Source organism: Arvicanthis niloticus, chromosome 6 (assembly GCF_011762505.2).
Source record: "Arvicanthis niloticus isolate mArvNil1 chromosome 6, mArvNil1.pat.X, whole genome shotgun sequence".
Classification (NCBI taxonomy): domain Eukaryota; kingdom Metazoa; phylum Chordata; class Mammalia; order Rodentia; family Muridae; genus Arvicanthis; species Arvicanthis niloticus.
The window spans coordinates 88,484,012-88,506,179 of record NC_047663.1 but is presented as its reverse complement, the minus strand read 5'-3'; the positions used below and the strand labels follow the sequence as shown (position 1 = coordinate 88,506,179).

The window sequence follows — 22,168 nt, the reverse complement described above, 5'->3', positions numbered from 1 at the left end:
TAGCACTGTCTCCTCCTCTCCCTTTTCTTCCTCCTTCTTCTCTTCCTCCTCTTCCTCCTCCTCCTCCTCTTCCTCTTCCTCCTCTTCTTTCTCCTCTTCCTCCTCTTCATCCTCCTCCCCCCTCCTCTTTTTTTGTTTTATTAGTTTTAGAAATACGGTATCTCTGTAGCCCAGGATGACCTAGAGTTTTCTATCCCCCTGCCTCCTGGGTGCTGGAATTACATTTGAGCTCCTGTACCCACTGTCTCACTTCAGCCTCATGGCATATGTTATTGATACTCTCCTCCAGGTGAGCTAATCAATTTACAAAGAGAAAAGTTTGTTTTGTCTCAAGGTTTTGGAGGATTGGGGACACTTGCTTTGGGGCTGCAGCAAGGCAACGCACCATGGTGGGAGCATCTGTCAGAGGAAACCCACCCACTCTTTGGCTGGCGATGAAGGAGAGACAGCAGCTTTTGGGGGACCACCACCTGTGACCTAAGGACTCCTAGCATGGTCTCACAGCTCCCAATATTACCAAGCTGGGAACCAAGGCTTGACACACAGCCCTTTGTGGATGGACACCTGTGAGCTAAATTAGACACACATCTAGGAACACAAGTTCTGTCTGGAAGTGACTCATACACTCCCTGCATACGTCCTAGATCCAAGGTATCTTGGATATAGGTATGGCAAGTCACAGAGCCATACCTATCCAAGTACAAAGGTCAAAAAATGAGAGCTAGGTAATTTAAACTTGGCTTTTGTGAAGTAGGGTAGAGTCCATTGACTTGGGTCTATAAAGGTCTAGGAGTGAATATTTAGAGTTGGAAGCTATAGCTACTTGCTATAGGCAAATAGCCCCAGACAGGGTGTAGATAAGAAGGCCTGGGTGTACTGTGGTTAAAACATAGGTGGGGTTAAAACATCTGCATGGTAGGTCCTGGTTTGTTGATCCTTACCTGAGAGTTCTTTGCTCTTGACACCAAGGTCACCTGAAGCTTGGAAAATTGAGAACTGAACTAATATGCATGGTAACCCTTCTCTATTAAATACCTCCCAGATCAGCCCCCGTGCTGGTCAGGGTTAAAGGATGTGCATAGACTCCCGTGGGTCACTTCCCTGTCCAGCAGCCAAGGTCTAGGGTAATCCGCCTCTCACGGGGGCCTGGCTAATTATTACTGTACAGGTTTAAGAGAGAGATAGACCTGTAATTTTCTTCCTAAAATGTCAACAGGAGCCCTAAGGACTGAACAAGCCACTGCTGACCCCTGTCAACTGCATGGTTTCTAATGGCACAGCCACCAAGGGGGGCAGTGACAACAGTCCTGTGCTATCCAGCTGGTGAAGTCAGTGGGAACCTCTGGGCCACCCAACCCAGACCTTGTTTTTCCAGCTGATGCTGCCTGTGTCAGCTAATTCCTGTTTAGAAATGCATTCCAGGCCATCTGGGTCTTTAAAGTCACACTGCTTGCTCACTGAGTTATTCAAACCCAATTGGCTTTGGGCTAACATGACCAGAAGACTGCTGCTGGCCTGACTTGGACATTGCTAGAATACCATAGAATCTGGATTTCCAACTGGGAAGGCAAAGCCTGGAGTATATTTGTGGCCTTGTTGTTCCTACGTGACTCCAGTTCTACAGGGGCAAGGCTGTGAGTTAAGGGTGAGTGGGGGAGAAAATGGAGGCCATGACCTTACTGACTACCACACATCGGAGAGGCACCTTTATCCTCACCCATCCCTCACTAGCTGGGCGTGCCTCATGCAACCTCAGTTTCTGAGTGAGGAAAACTAAACCAAGACCAGTGTCATATGGTGTTGCCAGGAGGATAGCAATATGTGGACTCCTGAAAGATACACACACACACACACAAGAATCGCTAAAAGTAGATAGGACCTGGCTCTGGGGAACTTGCAGAATCCAACTTAAACTGGGCTTCCCAGCACTAACTGGGAATTAATCAGGAGAAACAATACACAACCTGAGAGGTGTGGAGAAGCAGCTAGGAGAGCCTGTTTACCGGGCACTGGTCTCCCCAGGAGCCTGCAGGGGACAGGGCCAGTGAGGCAGCTAATTGCACTAGACAGGGATGCTGGGGAACCCACCAGAGGCCTGGGGAGACCCATGACGGGCCAACAGGGCAAGGCCATGGGGTACCCGGAAGGGGCATACATAAGCTGGCCTATGGGTCCTCAGCAGCTGAGTAGCAATCAGAGAACTAGAAGTTTACAATCAGTAGTTTCAAAAGCATGGGTGGATGCTGTGGGCGCCCTGAGGATCTCCACTTTTTTTTTTTTTTTTAGATTAGAAAACTAATCTAACCCACTTGCTGTGGTAAGTGATAGAGTCACTATCACCTAGATCCTACTTCAAAACTAAGACTGGACACCCCATTTAGAGTCACATAACTAAATGTGGGTCACAGTAAAGTTGACAATGGTAAAGACGGTAAAGCACACAAAGACCCGAATTAGCTCAAACCAAAGGAGTAATGGGCCTGCCATGTTTCTGGCATGTTGACCTCACTGCACACTTGGTTCTGAGCACTTTGTACGGCTCCTGAGTTCACTCAGCACAATGGCGCTGACTGATGCCAGAAACACCTCGGCTCAGGTCCGAGACTGCCGTGTTCTCAGTTTCCATGTTCGTACTGTGCAGACAAAGCTTTCTTCTCTCACAGGAGCAGAATGGCTTAAGTACAACAACCAAAGGCTTCAGATGTATCCTCCTGCCTCTTCTCAGCATGCACGTAGCCAATCTGAACAGCTCTGGCATGCACACAGCCAATCAGAACAACTCTGGCATGCACACAGCCAATCAGAACAGCTCTGGCATGCACACAGCCAATCAGAACAGCTCTGGCATGCACACAGCCAATCAGAACAGCTCTGGCATGCACACAGCCAATCAGAACAGCTCTGGCTTATGCTGTAATACAGAGTTTGATTATAAAGTTTGCTGTTTGAGTTACATTAACATTACATTTGAGTGTCTTTTTTTTTTTTTTTTTTTAATTACTCAATGAATCTTGCCTTGGGGTTAGGACAAAATTCCCAGCAAGCTCTGAAATGGCCCTAAACACTCTTCTGCCTTGTTTTATTACCAACTTATGTAGGTTGGTGTTCTCAACATTTACCATTATAAAATCAAAATATTGACCAACTCTGAGAAATCCTAAAGTTTCTCTGCATACCTTGACATCAGCACACCAGCAGAGAAGTGATTTTCTGTGGAAGAATACATAAGCATATCTTTAAGCAACACTAAAATTATTTGTGTATAACTGGTAAGAATTATTTTAAAATAAATTTATTTATAATTTACTATCAGTAAATGCTTGATTTTTTTAACCTAATTTATATACCTAGAGTTTTTCAAGCACAGGGTTGAAGGCCCAGTGGTTAAGATCACTTGCTGTTCTTTCAGAGGACCCAGGTTCATTTCCCAGCACACCAGGATAACTCAAAACTGTTCATAAGTCCAGTGTCAGGAGCTTTGACGCCTGCTGGCTTCTGAGAGCACCAGGCATTCACACAGTATGCATACATGCGTACAAAACACTCATAAAATAAAACAACAAATCTAAAATATGTGTGTGCGTTTATGTATACACACGTGTGTGTGTCTGTGCACTTGTGTGTGCGTACGTGTGTGTGTGTGTGTGTTTTGAAGTCTCTCAAGTGCAAAACTGTAAGTGGTTAGAAAGCCTGGATCTAGATGGCAGGATGGTAGCAGGCCAGAAACAACTGTCTAGCCCATCGGTTTCTCTGCTTTCTCTGACTTCTCAGTGGGGCTAGGCATGGAGCTCACTGGTGTGTGCTTGCTTAAGAAGTATGAGGTCCCCAGCACCCCCCAAAAGAGGGCAAATAGATACTGCAATTGGGAAGGCTGTGGCTACATTTAAACAAAAGATGGAGGCAATATTCTGAGCTAGTTCCAAGGTGGAAATACATTGGTACCCTCCAACTCTAGGCCAAGTCTCTCTCCCCAGAGGGGAAGTTTATCTCTTGGGCCAGAAGACCAAATATAAGCACTGTTTTTGCCTGACTTGCTTGTAGAAAAATTTCAACTTCTGACCCAGACATCTCCTGGCTGTGTGTACTTGGTCAAGTCACTCCCTTCTCTGAGCTTAGACTGCCAATCCCGCTCTTCCAAAACTGAAACCAGGGTAAAACTTGGAATCTTTTTGAAGACCGTGAAGTGATAGATGGGTGTAAGGTTTTAAGCAGAAAGATATTATTTACTTGTTAAGCAGATTAGGCCAGAGAACTCCAAATTTATAACAGTTATGTCTCTGTTACTCTTCAAAGGACAGAGAAAAATCACCAGCAGACACCATGGGGACCTAGAAGCCCCTGGTTGTTCATAGCCTCACTATAAACAGTTGGCTTGGGGCCAGGTGCGGTCCCAAAGTCTCCTCTGAAATGTGCGGTCAGTTGTGCTCCAGGCAAACTCACCAATCATTAGCCATGCCCTCTTGTTTACTCTGCCCCAGCCTGGAATTTGGCCTCTTACAAAACCTCAGCTTCGGGAGAACAGGTTAGGCCAAAGTGTGTCAAGGTGGCCTCCCAGGAAGATGCTATGCCTGTTTGCTCAGCAGATGCCAAGCCACGCCCAGCATGATGAGCCAGCTGACCTCTGTCGACACCTATCTGAGCGCTGGGACCGACTCCCCAGGCCCCCAGAACACCCCTTCCAAATCTGGGTGGCTCCACAGCTGTGTTGGATGGCACGGTGCCATGGTAACCACAGTGGTTCTTTGGCTAAGTCTCCTGTCATTAAAACATCTCATGCAAACCGAGCTGTGGAAATGGAGCAGCCACCTGCCAAATTCACCTGCCACGTAGGGCTTCACCCTCTGCCCTTCCTTGGGAGAACAGAGGTGGAACACCCAAGGTCAGGGACTTAACGTAGACTTTGAGGGACACATGTACTGTTGCAGGCATAACCAAGTTCACGAATGGAAAATGCTCAAAAACCGTCTCCCTGGCTACCCATGTGACCTGCTCAGAGGTTTGTTTGTTTGTTAACCAGGGTGGGAAGCGCAGCCTTGCTGCTGAGTTAGCCTGGCTCTTGAGCCTGGCTGATAGAAACTCCCCCAACCCCCACGTGTCTCAGTGGTGTTTTCATACTCACGGGCTAGCTCCATTTGTCTAGACACTTTTCTGAATACAGTGTTGGCCACTGCAGCTTTACAACAAGGCTGTCAAGGCTGAGCACTCGGCCTCAGCACTCAGAGGCAGAGGCAGGAAGATCTCTGGGTTCAAAGCTAGCCAGAGCTACACCGTAAGTATCTCAAAAACCCAAATAATAGTAGTAATTTAAAAAGAAATAATAAGGCTGCTGGGCCCCAGCAAAAGTAGAAAGTGGGAATATTCATATGCTCTCTTGGGGTAAATAGCTAAGCTGGCTGGAGTTGGGGAATAACAGAACAGATACCCAGTTTTCCATCTCCTACAAACTTCCTTAAGTTTGAATGCCTTAAGGAGTAGGCATTCAGAAACCTCATCAAGGCAATTTTGTTGCAAAGTTTAATCTTATTTTCTGAAGCTAAAGCTAGATAAATGTCCTGTTCAGCGCACAGCGTGTTCAGCTGTCTTCACAGAGCGGCTGGAAAACAAGGGGGCGTTCTGGACCTGTTTCTCCACCTGTGGCACAAGCCTTAGTATGCTTTGAAGAACCTCTAAGAAGTTGGATTTTGTTGGGGATTTTGTTGTGATTCTCTTTGCCTTTCTTTTCCTCCTCAACACCTTTACAAAGTACAATCTGTCCTGTGCATCCCCTGCTCAGTCACTGCCTGCTAGAAATGTCTCCCTGGCCGAATCTCAGGTTAACTGGGTCAGATGCTGGAGTGAGGCCAGCAGTGTGTGACAAGCCTTGGTGGAGAGAGAGAGAAGACTGTGGTCTCCAGACACAAAAGCAGGAGTATTGCAATCCCCATTCCTCTGCCATACAAGAAGCAGCCCCCACTGATGACAATGGATCTGTCCAGTGAAAGCAGCAGAGTTAACCCCACACTGTGGAAGAGGAACCCAAGTGGGACCAGCCAGCCAGAGCTGGAAGGCTGTCTCAAAACTACTCAAGGCCATCGTAGGGTTCTAGAACCCAAGTGGCAGCTGCTCACCCGAGCACTTCCGTCTCATCTTTTCCTCTACTGAAGGTTAACAGCTCAGTCTTGAAAACCCACAGCTCTGTTCTTGCTTTCAGGAGCTGCATCCATTTCCTGTATCCTCCCATTCCAGATTGGGCTCCTAGCCCATGCCAGGCTCAGCTGGGCATTGGGACTAACACGGTAACTAAGAATTGCTTGTCACTTGCGGGAAGCTCATGCAACAGTCATCTTGGGCCTCAGGGAAAGATGCAGCGAGACAGGATTAGGCAGCAAGACTAGATTAGGTGAGCAGAGGCCCTTGGGATCCTTGGGAACCAGGTGGGAGTGAACTGCCTTAGTAGACAGAGGTGTGCTGGGATTTTTCAAGGTTGCAGCATTGTGGTTCAACTGCCTCCTTTCCTCCATTGCTATTTCGCCATTGTCGGTTTCCATGGAAACCACATTCTCGAGACTTGTTCGAATACTACTGTGGTCTCACTTCCTTCGAGTCAGCTGAGCTCTGAGAGGCACAGGGGTGTGATTCCCTGAGTCATCTCTGAGGGATGATGTTGTCAGGATGCTTTGGGGGAACCAAAATGTATAGCATATGATTTTGCAGGGCCTGCTAGCTGTGGAGCCTCCGTGTCTACTTGGGCCTCTCACTCCATGAGCAGCTCAGCGTTGGATCTGTTAGGAACGTCTTTGGCTGCAGGTAGCTGACACATAACTTCATTTACAGCCAGAGTCTAACTCAGGTAGCTGGTAGCCTTGCTTCAGAGGCTTACAAATGCCAGGCCAGTGACTCAGATTCCCTTGGCCTCTTTCCTCATATCTATCCCTCAGAGTCACATGATACCAGCCAGGGCTGCCTGGTGGCATGAGTAACCATTGCTACTCAGGAGGGTGAGGCTGGGGAATAGCATGTTCAAGGTCAGCCTGGGCTATAGTGCAAGACTAGCCAGAGCAGATGAGTGAGACCCTGTCTCGGAATAAAAAGCAAGAAATGCCAGGCTGGGCATGAGGCTTGTGGGTAGGATGCTGCCTGGGTTTGTAAGGTTCCTGGCAAACACCGAAACCTTCGGTGCCCTCAGAGCACCAGTTCCAGGCAGGTTGAAGGTGGGCGTGTTACCAGAGTGGGACCAGTTAGTTTTTAAAATGAGGTAAACCAAAACTTCCCCGGAAGCTCTCACAGAACTCTCACTTAAGCCCCACTGGTCAAAGCTCTATCACATCACCTTAAGGGACTGCTAGAGGAAATATCGGTGGCAGGTAATTACCTCCAACTCACAGATCCACCAGCAAAGCTGGGCCTGCTGCTGTTGCTAGGGAACAGTAGCTGTGGCAACAGCCGAAAGCCAACTCTGGACATCACACCCACCAGCACCACCTCTAGTGTTGTCACCAGCTAGCCCACACCTGTGCAGGATGCTGCTATTTCCTTGTCCACATGACAGAATGGTCCCAGGTACTCAGTGGCCTAGCTATTCTGTGCTACTCTGACCACAGGAAGAAGGTTGTGAAATCAAATGGCTTTCTTAATAACACTGGCTCCAACGTGGGCAAAGAGAGAGGAGGACGGAGGCTGTATACTGCTGGAGCCCTGCCATGACTGCTTCAGGACACTAACTCAGAGGGATGGGCATGTCCCAAGCAACCTTGTGACACAACCCTTGGTGGGTTCTATAGGATACTACCTCAGGGTTCCCAGCTGTCATGTAGTCACCCCAAGTCTACCCCCACAGCAGCTCGGGACTGGATCTGGGCTTTATTTTCCACAAAGCATGTTCATGAGCAGAGTGGCCTCAACTGACAATGTGGGGGTTAGGGGAGTAGAGGAAGAGGAACCACTTCCCTGTAGACGCCCACCCACTGGCTTGCTTCCTCTTAAGTCATCCCATTCCCATCTCTGTTGCTTTCTCCCTCCTTCCCAAGTCCCCAGGGATTTTATATTCTTTTCCCTCTGTAATGCAAACATTGCTATGGTTTAGGTGTGATCAGACTGTACCCTAAAGATCCTTGTATTAAAAGCATGGTCCCCAGCATGAGGACATTAAGAGGTAGGGGCTGGGGAGTTGTCAGAAGGAAGCAGGGGAGTTTTGTGGTATTTTGATAGTTCTTGTGAGAGTGACTTGTCCCAGAGTGCTGTCCTTCTGTCTGTCATGTGGGTCTCATAGCTGTCACAATGATAGGACATAGCCAGAGAGGCTGTTGTCAGAGCCATGTCGTTCAGACTTTCAGCCTCTACACTGTGAACTAAATGAACCTCTCTTCTTCATAAAGTACCCAGATTCCATTATTTCCTCGTCATAGTGGTAAATGGACGTGGGCAGCATACAGTAGCAGCTGGTGTTTAAGATGGACGGAAACTGAGGTCATAATTCTGTCACATTCTTCATGTTTTGGACTGCCTGGTCTAGTCTGGTACCCAGGCTGGGTCTGCCCAAGGGTGGTTGATGTCATCTAGCTTTGGTGCTTGGTGTGTCCACCCATTGCTGAAATCCACAGTTTTCAAATCCACTCACACCACCAGCCTTTCTCAGCCACTAGGCATCCCACGCTGGAGCCCAAGAGCTGCAGCTCTCTCACGCCGTACACCAGTGCCCTCATTGGCTTCTTCCTCCTGCAAACTCTGTGCTGTAATCCCTGTGCCGTGGTCTTGGGCAGCTGACACCAGCTTTCTGCCCTGCCAGAGCCATGTTCTCAGCCCCTCCCTGATGCTTCTGTCATACCCTCTTCCAGAGTCTCCACCCCTAGAGCTGGAAAAGCCAGATCCTGTGTGTCTGGTTGGCCTTGTCATCTTGCCACCATCTTCTTTGAACAACAGCCATGAAGTGGGGGGTTGGGACACACAAGAAGAACAGAGCCTTTTCCCTCCCCTCCCCTAGCTCAGGACTTCCCCCAGGTTCTCTCTATCTCCCTGTCTCTCTGTGTCTCTCTGTCTCTCTGTGTGTCTCTCTGTCTCTCTGTCTCTCTGTCTTTCTCTGTGTGTGTCTCTCTCTCATAGGGTGAGCTTCCATTGAATGCTGTGGTTTGAATGTGTTCCCCCACCCCACCCTGCCCTGCCCCGCAGTCATGTGGTGGAAATGTGATGTGCAACACACACACTCATGGGGTCTGGAGGTGTCACCTGTGAAATGACTGGGATTAGATGAGGTCATGAGGGTGGACCCATGATGGCAAGTGCAGGAAGACACACCTGGGTTGGGATACCTGTCTGATTTCTGGTACTGCACCAGGAGGGAGAGCTCCCTACATGTTAAGCAGGTGCTGGTGGCAGGCTCCTAGACTTGCAACCCCCAGAAGCATGAGCCAAACAAACTTTTTTTCTTTATAAATCACCCAGTCTCAGGGATTTTCTCACATCAACAAGAAATGCACTAAGACAATAGATTATAGCCAAATAACAACAAATCAACGAACCCAACCAGGCCACTCTGAAATGGAAGACCAACAAATAATATTATGATGTTGGTAAAGGATCCCTGCTTCACAGTTGCCATCCTTTTGAAAAGAGAAATCAGCCATGGTAAGGAATGATGATTCCCCTGTGCACGTTCAGCAGTGTGATTATCACTCTGTTCACTACCTGTGCAGTTAGCTGTGGGCAAGGTACAAACAGCACCATAGCCACACTTGGTGTCTGCTTGTAGGCTTGGTACTTCAGGCCACCCCTTCACCATTTCCCGGGAGGTAAGCTTCCTTTTCCCCTCCTGCCTGGTGACTGGGCACTCTCCCCATCAGACAACACATCAAAATAAGTCAAAATTGAACAACGATGAAGTTGTACTTTGGCCCATCCTGACAAACCTCATCAAGTTATAACACCTGGTGTGTGAACCCATTGACAAGAACTTGGCAGGGAGCTGCCAAAAGTGCTCATAGCCCTTGACCCAGGCTGGATGACCGGAAGTAATTCCCGAGAGGAAGAAACATCAGGTGTATGTTTGTTGTAGTGATGCCTGTGATTGCTCCAAACTGATAGCTGAGAAATCAAATGACAGGGAAGAGTGAGGGAGATCACAATACCTGGAAGCCGAATGATGTCATGCAGCTCATTAGGAGTGATGAGAAAATTAGAGCATCAGGGGTGCTTGGACTGTGATGTTCAGTTACAAAGCGGAGAGTACCAACTCTTCTTTCTACAAGTTCTCACCCCTCTCCCCCCCTTGACTTCTGTCAGCCAGATCCCATCCATCTGCCCTCATAATCCAGGTTCATTCAGGCCTCGCAGTTGCTGGTCTTGTGAGATGGAGTCCTTAGTACACTGCCCTCAGTGGGGAACATGTCCACATCTGGCTCTCTCCACGTCTGTTCTCTGCTGCCTGGCACTTAATAAAGACTTGCTAAATTCAGGAGTCAAGGGCAGAAGTTTGTTCAGCTACTGTTCACTGAACACCCACTAGACAGCTGCATTTGTGACCAGCATAATTCTGCATGTATTATTTTGCATTATTTTATCCTGAAATAATATATGCAATTGATACCATTGTTATTCTGGTTTTATTCATGAAAGCTGGAGCTCAGAGGATCTGTCAGAAGTTTAAGTCGGTCTAAGTTCATGCACTTGTTAAAGGGAAGAGAGGAGATGTGAATCCAAGTCTGATCAGATCGAATTGCTTTATTTCAAGCTCTCTCACACGTTCTCCCCACCCCACCCCAGACTCTGTGTGCGTGAGTGCATGGGTTACTTGCACACCTGTGACAATACTGAGAAGGAGAAAATGTGGCAAAACAAAACCTGATATTTTTCTCTTGAGCAGGCAGGTGGATTTTTCCCTTTTGTATTTCTTTAAGTGTTAGAGTATGCTGCAAAGAGAGACCTCCAGCCAGGTTCCAAAGCTTTGTGGGATTCCCAGTAGCACTAAGTATCTTAAAGGAAGGGAAGCCATCTTAGTCATTGTGGTGGTTTGAATAGGTATGGCCCCCATAGACTCATGTGTTTGACTGCTTAGCCATAAGGAGTGGTACTATTAGGAGGTGTGGCCTTGCTTGAGCAGGTGTGGCCTTGTTGGAAGAAGTGTGTCATTGTGGGGATGGGCTTTGAGGTCTCCTATGCTCAAGCTCTGCCCAGTGTGGAATCAGAGTCTCCTTCTGGCTGCCTCCAGGATGTAGAACTCTCAGCTCCTCTGGTGCCATGTCTGCCTGTACGCTGCCATGCTCCCCACCATGGTGATAATGGACTGAACCTTTGAACCTGTAAGCCAGCCCAATTAAATTTTTTCCTTTATAAGAGTTGTCTTGGTCATGTTGTCCCTTTACAGCAATGAAAGCATAACTAAGACAGCCATTTAATCCCCTTTCTGTCTTCTTGTCAGGGCCCAAGAAGATAGTCAGTCCCAAGACATGTTCATGGGCAAAGCTTGTCTCTGTTGCAAGAAGCGGCTGCTGAAAGCAAGCATGCTGTAGACCAGGCCCTTTGCACATGGCACTGTCTCTCTCACAGGCAAACAACTTAAGTTCTTACTGCCTGTGGGAAGCTGGGCTATGCTGTCTGGAGCCAGCTGAGGCAAGGCACATGAGCTCAAGTGGAGCATGTGTGGGGCCACCATCATTATGGAAATCATGACTCTAACGCTGTGTCTAAATGAGTTGAAATGAAATGCAAAGAACATATCCATCACTTCAGTTCACCCTGGTTCAGCATCTCATTACTGTGCTACTCTGCCTATGGATTATGAATTAATATATTTAATAAATCCTGTAATTATCTTGTGAAAAGCACACAATTATATTGCTTTGTGTCTTGTTTTCAGTATTGAAAACAAGAATTTGGGAAATGTAAATGGTTGAAATTGGTTTTAATTTTCCAAAATTTTGCTTAAGCATGTTTTTGTTTAAAAAAAATAAAAGCTCTATTCTTTTAAAAACTTCTCAAAACTTGAAGAGCCCCAGACTCTTCAGATCTTGAGAAATAGAGTCCCGGGATGCAAGCTTGCTCAGGACACACGGGGTGGATCCTACTCTTTACACAGAAAATCAAACACAAAGAAGAAATCTGAAAAGAAGTTGTAAGACACAAAGCCTTGTTCCGAAGGCAGTGGGGAACGTCTATTGAAAACCTGCTTCTTCCCAACCCCACAGAAATTATCATGGGATAGAAGCAGGGATACATTTATTAAGACGAAGAGCATGGGGGTGTAGCTATGTCAGGTAACTTCTGTAAAGGGGAAAGCAGGTAGATGAATAGTAATGTTGCGGACTGCAAGAAGCAGTCACCTAATCCCTAAGAGAAAAGCCAGAGTTGTCCAGAATTTGGCAGGAGTTAAGAGTACCAACGGTTGTGTGGTAGCATGAGGAGTAGAAGACGGAAGGGAAGGTAGAACAAGCAGGAGGTACCAGCAGCAGCACCCACAGTACATCACAGTCACCACCGCAGCCAACAGCACCAACATCAGCATCAGCACCTGCACCTGCACCCACAGTACATCACAGTCACCACCGCAGCCAACAGCACCGCTGACCACCACTGCTACCAGCTCAGCCAAAATGGCTGCAGGTTCGACTCCCAAGAGCACCAGCAGCAGCACTACCCCACCACCATCACTACTACCAGCTTACCACCACCACTGTCACCAAATCCATCATTGCTGCTGACCCCATCAGTATCACCTCCATCAGCATTAACCACTCCGACAGCACTCTGTCACCCTGCCAGGGACTCCAAGCACATGTCCCTCCCCTATCATGATAAGATCAAGGATGCTCTTCCTTAAGGAAGGTGAATTAGTGGCACTAGACACCATGCTGCATAGGAGGGAGCTACAAAAATACAAAGCTGTATTTCACAGAACTATAGAGTAAAAGTGTCCCTACTGGCTGCTGGGGGAATAGACTCCTGGCAGGAGCCTGATCAACTCCTTAGTAGGGACACTAACAAGAACAAACCTAGCTCGCCATGTTTTAACCCAGTAGTGAGACTGGTCAGCCAACAAGCCCACTCAGGAGGCTGTACACAGCTTCTCTACTCCCAATTAGAAACCTCAGCCTAAGTCAGTAATCACAGTCTCCATCAGCACCACCACAGCAATGAGGAAACAGATGCAGAACCCAAAGACGACACAGAGAATTTGGGGAACAAAAGAAATCTCCCAAGGAAACAGCTAGCTAGCTACCCAGGTTAGGAATTACAGAAGGCTGGATGTTCGTCTTGATGCTTCAGTCTGATATGTGGCCTGGGGTTGCACCTCAATGTTTGGGGCAAAGATATGAAATATTAAAGACAAGTCTTCACTGTGTAGGGCCCTGGGCATGCTGTGTTTTTGTGACGTCCCCGGATCTAAAAGGAAACAAAATGTTTTTGTAGTAAATGGTTGCTGGGACCCTCTTTCAATTTATAGCAAAGTCGTACATCAACTGAGAGTATGCCTCTGCATAATTGACAGACTCTCACCACTGCATCGCTCCAGACCGTAAAGCAAGTGTGCGAGTGTGGGTGGGGTGTGGGCTGAGGAGAAATCTCGATGCTGGCTCGGTTGCTGGGGTGGCTCCATGCGTAGGAAGAACTCTTCACAGAATGGCAAAATTCCTTGGGCTCTGAGCAACAGGGAACTTTAAAACAGCTTTTTAAAAAAAGATCCACTATGTCCTTGCAAAACACGAGCTTGACTACTTTCCCTACTCAAAACCTTTGAGGTGGAGTGCGAGGTTAGCTATAATCGTTTTTAGTTATTCATCTTATAGACCAACGAATCCTCTTCACTTATAACCTCGACAAGGCTCTCATTTACATAATTACAATTTCCATTCTGAGTAACAGGAACATTCATGGAAAGGAAGGCGTGTGTGCGCTTGCCTCCCCCTGGGTACAGGCTCAGGGGAAGGAGAGAGGCTCCTTCCTCTCCTCTCTCATCCTTAGTGCCCCTCTTGTCCTCTAGGTAGTATAGCTGTGGCAGACATGATACATGATACACATTTGTCCTTTAACCTACACGAAAGGAGAGGCCATATGGGTGTAGGTCAGAGAGACGTGATCTTACAGTTTTGAAGGGTCACATTGGTTGTTATTTGGGAAATAAATTGTTTAGAGGTGAGTTTAAGCCAAAGTCAGGGAAAATCCTCATTTGGTACAAGTAATAGCACAGGTTGGCTGTCAGGGCTTGAAACAATATGGCAGTCCTAGGACTGGATGAATAGATGCTGGGTATCGTGTAAAGGCTGACCAGGCAGGATTTGTTGGTGCGTTGACTGTGAGATGTGAGAGGAATAGAAAAATAAAAATTGTACTCAAGTTTTTGTTGAAGCAACAGGAATCTTGATTGCTGGGTGTGGTGGTTTGAATATGCTTCGCCCAAGGAGTGGCACTATTAGGAAGTGTGGCTTTGTTGAAGTGGGTGTCACCTTGCTGGAAGAAGTGTGTCACTGTGGAGATGGGCCTTGAGACACTCCTCCTAGCCACGTCGGGGCCAGTCTTCTGTCTGCCTTTGGATCAAGATACAGAACTCTCAGCTCCTCCAGCCCCATGTCTGCCTGGATGCTGCCATGACCCCCCCTCCCCCGCCCCATGATAATAATGGACTGAACCTCTGAACCTAAAAGCCAGCACTAATTAAATGTTGTCCTTTATAAGCGTTGCCTTGGTCCCGGTGTCTCTTCACAGCAATAGAAACCCTAACTAAGCCATTGGGTGCAGCCTATTTATTTTGTGTATCTTAGGCTCATCCATTAGACTGTTGAGTTAGACATCTTTGTGCCAGCGTGGAGTAGAAAGACAATATTGAGTACAGACTGAGGGAATGGCCAGGATGTAGACAGGACAGTTCTGGATGCATTTGTAGTAGGGGATGCCAAAAGACTGGCTGAGGTCTCAAAAATGAATGGAAAAAGAGGCCATTGTACCTTGAAGTACAGACGGCAGGCAAGGGAAAGCCCACAGAGGAGGCCAAGAGGTTGATACTTGGAAGAGAAAAAGAAACTCAAATATGTGGTGTCCCTGGGGACAGGTGAAGGTGGCATCTCGGGGAAGAATGGTCAGTTGTGATAGCTGAGGCGTGCTCATTAGGTAATAGGAAGTCACTTCAGTGTTAGAAAAGGGAATTGACTTAGGACAAGAACAAGCATACAGGCTTCCTTTAGGAGCAGGAGCTGCTGGGTCTTTAAAGCCCCACTTGCTCTGCTTATGCCAACAGCTGTTTAGTTAGCACTAAAGATAACGAGTTAACCTTCATCCTGTGTGTGCCATGTGCAGGTGTGGGGGGTCCCATGAGGACCTTACAGGACACGAAACAGCCACCCCAAGAGACAGGAAGACTCATTCACATTCATGTGGGGATCCAGGACATAGCACAGACTTTCCTCCCTGGATGTCTGGATCTTCCTTCCCTCTTTCTGTCATTCCTTCTCTCCCTCTCTCCTCCCTCATCACTTTCCTACTTTCTCTTGTTCTCTCTTTTTATATAAAGGATGGTAAAAATAGCTTCACCTAACACATAGTCTGCCATGATGACTGTCTCAAAGTGCGGCTGGGTGTGCTGGCATACTCCATGTTGTACTCCAACCTGCAGAACTTCATCTTGTCACCATCAGCCCCCAGGTAGCTCCTCCTCACTCCCTTCCCCACCTCAGCAGCAGTTGCCATCCCGTTTTCTGTCTTTATGCAACTATTTTAGGGACTTCATTTCAGTGGAACAATGCAGTTTTGTCTTTATTTTGGAGAGGAGGTTCTGCCGTATAGCCCAGGCTGGCCTGGAACTTGCTATGTAGCCCAAGATGTCCTGGAACTCGCTGTTCTCCTGTCCCGGCCCTCCAAGTGCTTGGACTAGAAGCACTATCTTTGTCTACCTTTGTCTGTACACTGATTGGCTGATCTCAACATCACATGTTCTATCTTTGTACACTGATTAGCTGATCTCAACATCACATGTTCTATCTTTGTACACTGATTGGCTGATCTCAACATCACATGCTCAAAGCTCAGGTGGGTGGGGCCAAAACACCTTCCCCTTACAAGGCCGAACAACATCTTATTGACAACAGCAGTCATTCCACGTTTTATTTTATCACTGTTGATGGACACTGGCTCACTTCTAGCTTTGAGCTCTTGTAAGTAGTGGTGCTGTGAACATCTGTGTGGAAGTATCCGTCAGGGCTCCCTTGCCTAAAGCATTTGTTGTTCGGCACCTTGTGTTTTGCCACTTTTGCCACATAAAGTTATTTTGCTTTTTATTGCTTTCAATTCACTTTCCACCTCTATCCTGTAGTCTTAAAATGTTTTTAAGGATATTTATTTATTTATTATTTTCTATTTGTTTGATTGTTTAGAGACAGGGTTTCTTTGTGTAGCTCCCGCTGTCCTGGAACTCAATCTGTAAACCAGGCCAGCCTGGAACTCAGAGATCCACCTACCTCTGCTTCCTGAGTACTGGGATTTAAAGTCACAAGCTACCATGCCTGGCTAGATTTTTTTTTCTTATTTATGTGTATGAGTGTGAACCTGTGTGAATGTATGTGCATCGCATGCATGCAGTACCCTCTGAGGCCAGAGGGAGTGTAGGGTTCCCCAGGAACTGGAGTTATAGGTAGTACTGAGCCACCTTGTAGGTGCAGGAAACAGAGCTCAGGTCCTCTGCAAGAGCAGCAGGGTTCTTAACTACTGGGCCTCTGGCTCTCCAGTCCTGCCCTGTGGTCTGGTTCAGTACAGGAACCATGCCTATTTGGCACATAACTATTCTCACAGTGCACAGTTCCTGTAGTTGCTCAATAAATATTTTTCAAATGGATGAATGCATGCTAGGATGCACAAGCCAGCAGGCCTAGCTGTCACCACCTGTAAACCGAGGATATGTTTTAAACCCTAGAACACTTACAGGCATTATTCACTGTCATCGATTTAAATATTTTTCCTTACCAAATTTACTGCAAATTTTACAGACTAACAGGTGCTCCACAGTCTGTGGGAATAAAAGGTAACCACGCAGCACAGTCATGCAGTCACGAAGCAACAGGAACTGGAGAGTGAGACCAGATGGAGGGGAGGTCAGAAAGACTTCCCAAAAACCTGTGTGCAGCTTTCCAGATCAGGGGTCAGAGTACCTGAGATAAGGGATTGGTCTCAGCCCCGGAGAGAACAAACCTGTGCTCTTTGCCAGGCCTGACCACTGGGACTGCTGTGAAGCGAAGCTTCTTAAGGAGAGGAAACAGCTCCCAGACCTGAGGAAACGCCAGCATGCCCTGGGTCCACACTGCTGATGAGTGCAGTAGGTTAGCAGCAGAGCTCAGACACTGAGGTGCACCCTGTGCTGCTCTCTGTGGTGGAGATAAGTGGTTGCTATTGGCCTCTTAGTTGGTTGTCTCTCCCCTCCTTCTACCTTTCCAACAAGTTTTCTAGATATTCTGGTGCTCATGTGTGTGCTCGTGCGTGTGTGGTGTGGTGTGTGTGTGTGTGTGTGTGTGTGTGTGTGTGTTCTTCTAATTTGTTTTTTCTTGTTAAGGTTAACCCCTCTGTTCAAAATCAACATGGGGGAAAGGGTTTACTTGGATTAAATTTTCAGGCCACAGCACACAGCAAACAAAGGCAGGGCAGGACTGTAAGGCAGGAACTTGAAGCAGAACGATTCTCACTGGCCCCGATCCCTTTGATTTATGTTCAGCTTTCTTACACACCCCAGATCCACCTCCTTGGTGGTACTGCCCATGGTGGGTGAGTTCTTCTGTATCAATTAACAAGCAAGAAGGTATCTCTCATACATGGTTGCAGGCCAATCTGTTGACGGATACTCTTCAGCCGAGTAAGTGGGAAGCACCAAGCACCACACTCGATGGCAGAGGACACTGCATCGTTGGTCCACAGGAATCGGAACTGACACCAAGTGGCAACTGACTGCTACCCCTCAACTCCAGGAAGACTCCTAGGGTCCATCACTAGCCCAGGACATAAGGAACATTCCAAGTCAAAGACAATTTTTATGGAGTGCCTATCATGTTGGCTCCATTTTAACACTGAAAAAAAAATCATAGGTTTTGATAAGTTTGGCTTGGCTAAGTAAATAAAATACAAACTTCCCATTAATGGATTTGGGGATGAAACAGATTAATACATTTCACAGGGTGCCTGGCAGATAGTAAATGCCATCGACTGTGGCCGCCACTTGTATCCTCTATATGGTATCACACACAAGCCTCATGGACAGTCTGGCTGCCCAGCTCCTCTCTGGCTAAACAATCTATGCTCTGCTTAATCAGCTGAGGGATGTTCAAGGAAGAGATGGTGAGTGGAGGAATGGCTCTTCTTACTGAGCTCTCGGGACATCATTTCTACTCTCAGTATTATATACCTGTCTTCTTGCTGGCTCTTCACTGTGCTGTGCCCAGCTTACAGATGAGGAGCCCAAGGCCGCACACCAGGCACAGAGCAGAACTCTTGACTCAGGGCCCAGGGACTCTGGTCATCTGACTCCACTCTAGCACCATAGAAGGCCTGAGATAGCTGAGGAGGAAGGAGGCTGCACAGTCACAGTGGACCAAACACCCTGGAGAAATGAGAGAAGGATGTGAGATTTGGAAGCACACGCCAATAGGGAAAAGAGGGAGGTTGAGGATCAAAGCTGAAAAGACAATCCGGGAGCCCGTCACAAGGAGCCTGAGAATCTGAGTGGAGAAGCATGAGTTTTAACCAAGAAAGCAAGACGGTCAGATCTGAGCCCATGTGAGCCCTTTTTGTGCATCCAAGAAGCAAAAGCCTAGAGCTACCAAGGAAAATTCTAGAAGGATTAGCTATGGCCTGGCCTGGGTAGCCTTCTGAGAGGGTATGGAAAGAAGCTTTACTGGGAGCAGTCTGGAGCCTCACACTGACTGTAACCTTATCTGGGGACATGTGACACACACAGGACTCCTGAGGATGTAACTTCAGGGTCTCTCTTGGGAAAGAGGTGGAGGGGGTAGTATAGCCACTAGGAGCACCTGTGGGGGTCAATAAGAGCTGCAAGGGCTTCCTCCATGCTGTGTTCCCCTGCCTGCACTTTCTTTCCTTCAACATTAACACTATTCTAGCCTTCTAGAAGGTTCTAAGTACAGGCTGCCTCCCTGGCTCCAGGAAAGAAAAAAATGCCATATATTTTCCCATGCCATGTGACAGAAGATTTGCCTAGGACTGGGAAGAGGGTGGGGGCCTGCAGTGTCCAGTGGAAGTGGTCAAGAGATGTGTCTAACTCAGTGCTGCTCCAGCCTAACTTTGAGGGTGACATTGACCAGCAGGTACCCCAGAGACCAGGCGCTCAACCGTGCGGCTGAGGGAAATGATGGAGTGCAGATGCATTTCAGGGGTAGATGGTGGACAGTTTTATTGTCCTGAAGAAGGCCCTCCCTACCTCTCCCTCAGGGAGTGGCATGTCTGGCCCACAGCAGCAGGAATGTCACCTCGGGTCACATTATTTTGACCTCCAGGAAATGAAGTAAAGGTAACATGGCATCTCTGGGACAGTTGAGTGTGTAGGGTGAATTTGTAACCGAGTTTCTTAGTCAGCCTTATACCTCAGGTCTTTATGTAATGTTTGCTACAATGGCTTAAAATTGCCAGGTGGATGCAAAGCACCTCAGGTGGCAAGAAGGTACCAGGCTTCAGGGAAGACAAAGGCAGCTCTCCTTATTCTGGGGGCTCCAAATTGTTCTTCACTTCTCTCTGCAGACTGCACCACAACACAGCCCCCTCCCCACCTCCAGCAGGGAGGCAGCCTGGAGTCCAGTGTTTCAGGGCTCCAGCCCTCCACCACCTCCCCTGGAGGAAGCACGGCAAAGGACAATGACCAGGCTCATCCCATCACTGGACCTGTCACTGCCCTGACCAAGGGAACATCCTCATGCACACACACACACACACACACACACACACACACACACACACACTGCCTTCTGCACTCAGTAGGTACATGTCCTTATCACTAAGCCACCCAGGCTGCAGACTTCAAACTGACATGAATGGACGGATGTAGGCCCGGCCCAAGCCCAAGCCCACCTTAGCTTCGTTTGTATCTTACATTCACCTGCGTGTCTGCTCTAGGAAACCTTTCTGAGCCTATGGTGTTAGAATCTCTGCCGGCAATATGCAGCACAGTCTCCTTATGGGAGCTTGCAGTCACCTCATGTGAACATGGGTCCATCTCATAGGTAATAAAATATTCTAATTTTTATTCCTTTCTTTTTCTTGAAGAACCTAGTTGTACCACACCCAACTGCAGGAGACGATCTGACGTGGGTCCTCATAATGCTGTTTTCTCTACATTATAGCATAAATCAGAGCTGACAGCTCAGACTGACATGAGTCAGGCTGGAATAAAGCACATGGGACAGTAAAGAGTCAGCAAGAGCAAGTGCTTGTACACACTTGTCACCAGGGGCTGTCGCTGTCTAATTGCTCTGGTCTTTTGGTTTAAATTCTTCAAAGGATTCATCTCATTGGCTGTGGGGTAGTAACGTTCCTCCAGGATCTGAAGGAAGCTTCCAGAATCAGGTGGGTTAGAGGAAGGCTGTTATGAAACTAACAAGACTACATAGACTCACCATGGGGCTGCTGAGAGAGTGGAGGTGACAGCCAAGAGGGTGGATCATCTGTCCAGAACAACCAGGAAGAGAATTCTAGATGCCAGAACTGGAGTGGCAACTTTAGGCCTTTAGAGAAACACGGTGTCCTACGAGGGCTGTAGGTGAGCTAGAAGTGGGGTTGCTTTCTCCCTACCCGTGTGCTACCCAAAGAGTCAGGAGGCCTGCTGGGGGCAGAGGGTCACCCTTGACACACTAGCTCTTCTACTTTCCAGGCCTTTCCTCCAGACCTACGACATACCTCACCCTGTAAACACTCTGGAATCAAAGGCTGCAGGAAGCGCTGGCCTCCTGGCCTTTCCCACCCACCCAGCCACCTGAGCAAGCAGGCTGCGCCCACTCTTTCTAGCTCAGCCGGTCTGCTGGCCACAGGAATTCCTCCTCCTTATCCTGTGACTGCTGCAGTCTTGACCCCTGGGGCCTTTTGCCCTCCCCTCCCTAAGGCCCCTCCCAATGCCCATAGCCCACAGTCTGGTCCTCTCAGAGATCCCCAAAGGACAGGCCAGATGAAGATTATGAAATGTGGTTTACAAGATGGCAATCTGAGAGTCAGGAAGGCAAGTGACTAGACTAAGGCCACTCAGCAGATGGAGAGACTTCTCTCTCAACAGCCACTTCCTCCTCTGTTGTGCAGGGGACGTCAGTCTGAATCAGCCCTGGGCTCCCAACACACCCACTTTGTATGGCTGCCCAGACTTTGCTCAGCCAAACTGCCCCTGCCTAAATACCCTTCCAGGCCAGAGCTCTCTTTACTCAGCCCCACCCAACTCTCACCTTCTCTCAAATTTCCCCATTACTCCTGTTCTTCTGCAATCCAAACACGTCAGCTGAAGATTCTTCCTATACCACACTGAGGCTGAATGCCTTTCACAATAAGAATGTAAGAACCTGCTTTGGTGCCGGCAGCTTTGGATGGAATGAAAGTCTAAATGAAAGAGTGAGTAAGCGAATGGATCTCTTTGCCTAGCCTTCGACGTGACAGGATTCATCTGGGTGAGAAGATGACAGAGGACTCAGCACAAAGCTAGGCAGGTGGCCCCAAGTGCTCACTGACCGGAGCAACCTGAAGCAAAGCTGCCTGCCCTCCATGCCTGCCTGCTGGCATAGCTGGTCTTTAGGACAAATACCTTCACAAAGGCCCCAGTGGCCTGATGCCAGGGGACGGCCTGCTGGCCTCTAAAAGAGCAAAGTCTGCCTCCCAACTGATCTGCCAGCTCAGCTGCGTCCGCACCACCGGCCCAGACTCCCAAGCCTGCAGTATAAGGAAGAAAAGGAGGGAAATCAGGTCAAACCAGATGGCTAAGCAGTTCTCGTGGTCAGCGCTGGGAGCTGGAGGACTGGCAGCGGGAAGTTCTGCTGCCAAGCAAGGCAGAGGGGCTGCTGGGTAAGGCACAACCCTGACTTGGGGATTCCAGCCCTGGCCTGTGTGTTGTGACTGGCCAGCGAGGCTCTGAGGCTTGGATTGGCCACAAACCAGGGCAGTTAATCAGCAGACAAGAGCAAGTCCTACATTGCTGTGTTGTGGATGAACCTGTTTCTGTTTTATATACCATATATGTGTGTAA

General features: G+C 48.1%; 2 long non-coding RNA genes across 4 annotated transcripts; one reads left to right on the top strand and one right to left on the bottom strand.

The window, feature by feature from the left end:
- The first annotated feature begins 5,132 nt into the window (after positions 1–5,132).
- LOC143442851 (uncharacterized) lies at positions 5,133–11,784 on the top strand. The gene is made up of 3 exons (XR_013111395.1): positions 5,133–5,269; positions 6,191–6,275; positions 6,694–11,784. It is a non-coding gene; the product is annotated as an uncharacterized LOC143442851 (long non-coding RNA).
- Positions 11,785–16,048: 4,264 nt separating this feature from the next.
- Positions 16,049–21,517, bottom strand: LOC143442849 (uncharacterized). Of its 3 annotated transcripts, none has more exons than XR_013111390.1 (4): positions 21,378–21,517; positions 20,565–20,612; positions 18,344–18,538; positions 16,049–18,008 (listed from the first exon to the last, which is right to left on the bottom strand). It is a non-coding gene; the product is annotated as an uncharacterized LOC143442849 (long non-coding RNA). The 3 variants fall into 3 exon arrangements; XR_013111391.1 differs by having other exon boundaries at positions 20,565–20,672; positions 21,378–21,514; XR_013111389.1 differs by lacking the exon at positions 21,378–21,517 and having other exon boundaries at positions 20,565–20,840.
- Between the last annotated feature and the right edge of the window lie 651 nt (positions 21,518–22,168).